Below are 5,973 nucleotides of genomic sequence, written 5' to 3' on the forward strand. Positions count from 1 at the left end.
TGTGTCTCTTCTCAGGCCGGTGGTAGCTGGCCCACTCCAAGAAGATGAGATAGGAGAGACCCCTCCGCCCCCTTTGGACATCGAGGGGGCCCCGGCGTACAGGGTCCGGACCATCTTGGACTCGAGGCGCCGGATGAGTGGTCTCCAGTATCTCGTGGAGTGGGAGGGGTACGGTCCGGAGGAACGGTGCTGGGTGCCTAGGAGGGACATCCTAGATCCATCCCTCCTGACTGAGTTCCACCGTGGGCATCCCACGCGCCCGGGTCCGCGTCCTCCTGGCCGTCCCCGAGGCCGGGGTCGGCGCACAGCTGGAGCCGCGCGTCAAGGGGGGGGGTACTGTCACGGTTTCGGCCGAGACTGCTCCTCCTCCTGGTTCGGGCAGGCTTCGACGTTCGCCGTCCCCGGAGTACTAGCTGCCACCGTTGAATGTTTCGTGGTGTGATTGCTTTGGTCTGTCTTGTACACCTGTGTCTGTTTGTGTTCTGATTACGTGTCCTATAAGTTCCCTGTTTTGTATAGGTTAGATTGTGTGTTGTTGTCTGCCTGTATTTCGGAGCTGCGTGTTGACGCTCTGTTTGTTTGTTTAGTGTTTACGCATGGTTTACGTATTCACTCGCCTCTGTTTGTTTCGAGGCCGTGTATTGTATTTTTGCACTTTTGACTAGTAAAGTCTGTTGGACGAAGCCTCTGTGTCCTGCGCCTGACTCCTCCACCACATCCACATCGGTTCATCTGACAGATGCCACCTTTCCAACAAGTCAGTTCGTCAAATTTCTGCCCTGCTAGAGCTGCCCCGGTCAACTGTAAGTGCTGTTGTGAAGTAGAAAGTATACGACCAACAATGGCTCAGCTGCGAGGTGGTAGGCCATACAAACTCACAGAACGGGACCGCCGAGTGCTGAAGAGCATAATGCGTCAGCAATTGAACTGTTCGTCGTCAGCTTCATGAAATGGGTTTCCATGGCCGAGCAGCCGCACACAAGCCTTAGATCACCATGCGCAATGCCAAGCGTCCGCTGGAGTGGTGTAAAGCTCGCTGCCATTGGACTCTGGAGCAGTGGAAACGCGTTCTCTGGAATGATGAATCATGCTTCACCATGCCAGGAGAACGGATGCCAGGAGAACGTTACCTGCCCCAATGCATAGTGCCAACTGTAAAGTTTTGTGGAGGAGGAATAATGGTCTGTGGCTGTTTTTCATGGTTCGGGCTAGGCCCCTTAGTTCCAGTGAAGGGAAATCTTAAGGCTACAGCATACAATGACATTCTAGACGATTCTGTGCTTCCAACTTTGTGGCAAAAGTTTAGGGAAGGCCCTTTACTGTTTCAGCATGACAATGCCCCTGTGCACAAAGCGAGGCCCATACAGAAATGGTTTGTCGAGATCGGTGAGGAAGAACTTGACTGGCCTGCACAGAGCCCTGACCTCAACCCCATCGAACACCTGCAAGCCAGGCCTAATTGCCCAACATCAGTGCCCGACCTCACTAATCCTTTTGTGGCCGAATGGAAGCAAATCCCCGCAGCAATGTTCCAACATCTAGTGGAAAGCCTTCCCAGAAGAGAAGAGGCTGTTATAGCAGCAAACGGGGGACCAACTCCATATTAATGCCCACGATTTTGGAATGAGATGTTCGACGAGCAGATGTCCACATACTTTTGGTAATGTAGTGTATGTTTATCCCTGTTTCGTTCCGTTTGCTTCCGTTTTAAGAAATAGTTTTCAACAGAATCGGCGGAAGGAATACACCCCTGATCACACGCAAACACAGTTCCCTTTCATATCAACCACATACAAACAGCATGATCCCTTTGACCGTTGTATAATTCCTTCTCGCATCTACGCGCTCTCCTCCTCTCACCTTTTCCTTTTGCTTGTGGACTTCAGTGCACAACACATCAGCTTTCTGCGACAAGGCAAAAAAAACGTTACATGCCAAACCTTCATATCATAACCGCTAACCTCTACACACAGCCTACATCGTTGTCACCGTATTAGCTAACGTCATAGTCAACATAGCTACTAGAACTAACACATTAGTAAACCTGCTACAATCATGCACCACAGTCAATAAGCAGTTTAGCAGTTACACTGGCGGGCCCAGGTGCAATAAATTAATAAAACCAAAAGCTTACCTTGACTTGGAAGAGTTCCAGTGTTGGATAGCCATAGCCAGCTAGCTAACATAGCATCCCTTTCTGTTTAACTTGGGTTTTTGAGTAGGCTAAACTAGCTAGCTGCATTTGCTAGCTAAGTAAGTGAAAGTGGAAAAAGAATACTACGAAATATAGCTATCTCTCTCTCTCTCGCTTCTCCTTCCTTATAAAATAAATACATTTTTTCAAAACTGTTCAACTATTGTCTTTCTCTTTGAGTCAACTACTGCACCATGTAATCCACCGCTAGATAGCTATAGCTTATGCTTTCAGTACTAGATTCATTCTCTGATCCTTTGATTGGGTGGACAGTATGTCAGTTCATGCTGCAAGAGCTCTAATAGGTTAGAGGAGGTCCTCCGGAAGTTGTCATAATTACTGTGAAAGTCTATGGAAGGGGGTGAGAACCACAAGCTTTCTAGGTTTTGTATTGAAGTCAATGTACCCAGAGGAGGACGGAAACTAGCTGTCCTCCGGCTACACCATGGTACTACCCTACAGAGTGCTGTTGAGGCTACTGTAAACCTTTGCAAAACAGTGTGTTTTAATCAATTATTTGGTGAAGTGAATACATTTAGTATAGTTTATCTAAAAATGATAACTTTTTTTATGTTTCACTGTTTTTATTTTTCGGAAAATTCACTGGGGAGGATGATCCTCCTCTGAGGAGCCTCCACTAGTGTCATACCATGTACAATATATTCCTGAGAACCAAGGAAAATATTGTTTTTCCTAATCATATTTTTTGTGATTCAATAACTGTTTAGGGTTAAAAAAAGCATCCTACAATTTCCACATTTTAATTTTAATTTTAATTTTTTATTTTACAGCATGTCCACTGTAGTGGACAACAGGATCATTTGAGTACGAAAAGAGACACATTTGGTAGATACAAATTTTTACAGAGTTCTTACAGATTACAGAGTTTTTATGAACTAAGAATACATACATTTTGGGCTGTAGATTGATTATTATCCAAGAATAGAGACATTTTGATTATACAATACACATTAATCATTCTTGAATCCTTTTCCTTACATTTCGCAAGGATAGCTTTACTATTAAAGCTTAACACTTTGTTATGTCCATATCCTTTGATTGGTCCCCTTGAATCCTTTCAGTGTTATTTAAACAATGAACATATAACTAATGTGTAACAGATTTATTTTGGATTTTTTCCTTCTGTCAAACTGAATCCAATCTAGCTTTTTCCTTCACTCTTCATTTTGTTCTTAGTATTTTCTTTGTTAGTGGTGAAAGTCCTGGAAGCAATTTCTCTTTTTGGTAATGCAGAGGAACATCTTGCATTTGGTACATCTCATGTACGTCTTGCTCTTGCAGCCCTTATTTCTGCTTCTTTCTGCATGCTTGGTATCCATCATCTCAGGCATGTGCATGGCTCCTAGTCTGCGCACAGATGGCTCTGGTTGTGGGATCCTCATTTTAGATGGTGGCTCATACTCATCCTCACTCTCTTCACAGCTGTTTTCCAGTTCCGGACTCTCCAACAGCTCCTCAGCTAGGAGTAGTTTGAAGTCCAGGTACTGATGTGTGTTCTTGGATGGTCTGTGCAGAGCTTTGCTGTCAGACTGGTATTGTATCCAGGAGTTGGTGATGGCAACATCAAAGAAGTGACTGATCACGCGCGATGTCCACTTCTTGGTCCTGCTTGACATACGATAGAAGCTAAGCATGCGATCACAAAGACCTACGCCACCCATGTTATCATTATACTGCTTAATTACTGCTGGTCTTTTAACCTGGACCAGGTGCTTTTCTTTCTGGGACCATCTGGTACAGATGTCTTCTGGGTCTTTCCCATGTACAGTGGATGCCATGAGCACTGGTTTGTTGTCGAACCATTTTGTGATGGCCAGCTCAGGACTCTTTCTGGCCACTGACACTGATGTTCCTCTCCCCTCTTTTTTCAACTGTTTGTCTACTGGCAGCTGGCACAGCTTTGGGACACGGTTCTTCATTATAGTTCCAGTTGCAGGAAGGCCCTTTGCCAGCAATGCATCCAATAGATCTATGGTTGTGAAGTACCTGTCAAAGAATATGTGGCTTCCTGTTGGAACAGATTCAACCATGCGTAGAACTGCTGCAGCTCCAACTCCTAACCTTTGGACTGTAAAGGTATTCTTCCCTTGGTAGACTTCAAAATCAAGCATCAGACCATTTGGGGATGCAAGGACAAAGACCTTTAGGCCAGTAGGGTTTGGCTTGCCGGGAACATATTGCCTGACTGGACAACGGCCTGTGAATGGGATGATTTGCTCATCAATGCAGACCCTTTCTGGCTTTGCAAGGCTGAGACAGCCTTGGCGCACACGATCGAGTATTGGCCTGACTTTCCAAAGAATATCTGCCTTCTTTGTTTCCTCTGTTACAGCCAGGTCATTGACAATCTTGAGGGAATTTCTTATCCTGAAGAATCTATCCCTAGTCATTTTGCTACTTATGACTGGCACTTTAGTTTTGTTGGGCCAAAACATTTTAATTCTGGGATAGCCAAGGCAGGCCATGTGGACTGAAATGCCCAAGAAGATTTTTATTTCTTGTGGCGTGGTGTTCATGCACACTCCTTTGATTTGCAGCTCTCTTTGATTTGTGTATGTTGCCAAATCTTCAAAGACCTTGTTGTCAATGTACTGTGAAAAGTATTCAATTGGACTCCAGTCTGCACGTGTTGTAGGGTCATCTTGACACACAGGAAGCCCAGGTAACACAGGTGCAAATCTGATATGAAGGAAAAAAGAATAATAAATGATAAGTAATAACAGTTTAAATACTCAATGCAGCTGAATTTAAAATTGTGGAACTGCATCAAACATACATGTTACTCCTGGCCCACAGAGGGCGACGAGTTTCCTGTTCATCCCTGTCTGTATCTGTGTCTGTGTCTGCATCTGTCCCTTCAACTGAGCCTTCTGCATTGTCTTCCTCTTCTTCATCACCGTTTTGTATCACTGGTTGAAACTTATCCTCTTCTCTCTCATCATCTGACAACTCCAAATCTGAATCTCCCTCGACTATTCGGTAAAGAATTCTTTCTGCTTCAGTTCTGTTTCCTACGACAATGTGGAGTCATTATTTACATGAAGATAGTCCTGATGTCCACTATAATTGACATTCATAAAATGGCAAATCTTTCAAAAGATACATAATTTAGTTGCTATCAGAACTAATTATATGATTCCTAACACCTTCATGAACAAGAAAATATATGATTATCATAGTAACAAAACCCTAGACAAACAATATTTGACTTACCTCTCATCTTTCCATAAAATGTGCTTGTTCCTTTGCCGTCCATTTTGAAAGGAAAGATAGAGGCGGTTCCCGGCCTCCCAGCCAATCAAATGACATATCACTGAAAAGCCCAGGATGTCCTCTGTACAGTACAGCAGGAATTAAGAGACTTGCACAAAATATTCCAAGAAGAGGGATGAAACTCAAATGTCCACAACAGTGGACATAAGTCAATGGGCGGGGTCTCAGGAGGATATGGAAATATCTAGGCAATGGGGACTGTCTAATTGTTATGCTTTTTCACAATATTGCAGAAATGCAGAGATGCGGTGTTAATTTCGTCAACAAAAATAGTGACTCAGATATTCGTCAAACACCTATTTTCCAGTGGCAATTGAGGAGACTATAACTGACTAAATAATAGACCCATAAAAAAACATAACTAAACTAAAATGATTTCTAAATTTCAGTTGACTAAAAAAAGAAGAGACAAAATTATCTCACTAACCACGTTTCCATCCACAGTTTTTATGAGTAAAGTCATACCCTATATAAAAACAAAATAA

General features: G+C 43.6%; 1 long non-coding RNA gene across 1 annotated transcript; it reads right to left on the bottom strand.

Annotated features, from left to right (window-relative positions):
• Window positions 1-4,555: 4,555 nt before the first annotated feature.
• Window positions 4,556-5,660, bottom strand: LOC311121384. Its single transcript, XR_014612270.1, has 2 exons — window positions 5,429-5,660; window positions 4,556-4,894 (listed from the first exon to the last, which is right to left on the bottom strand). It is a non-coding gene; the product is annotated as an uncharacterized lncRNA (long non-coding RNA).
• Between the last annotated feature and the right edge of the window lie 313 nt (window positions 5,661-5,973).

Source organism: Coregonus lavaretus, assembly GCF_964263955.1.
Source record: "Coregonus lavaretus genome assembly, contig: HAP1_SCAFFOLD_695, whole genome shotgun sequence".
Classification (NCBI taxonomy): domain Eukaryota; kingdom Metazoa; phylum Chordata; class Actinopteri; order Salmoniformes; family Salmonidae; genus Coregonus; species Coregonus lavaretus.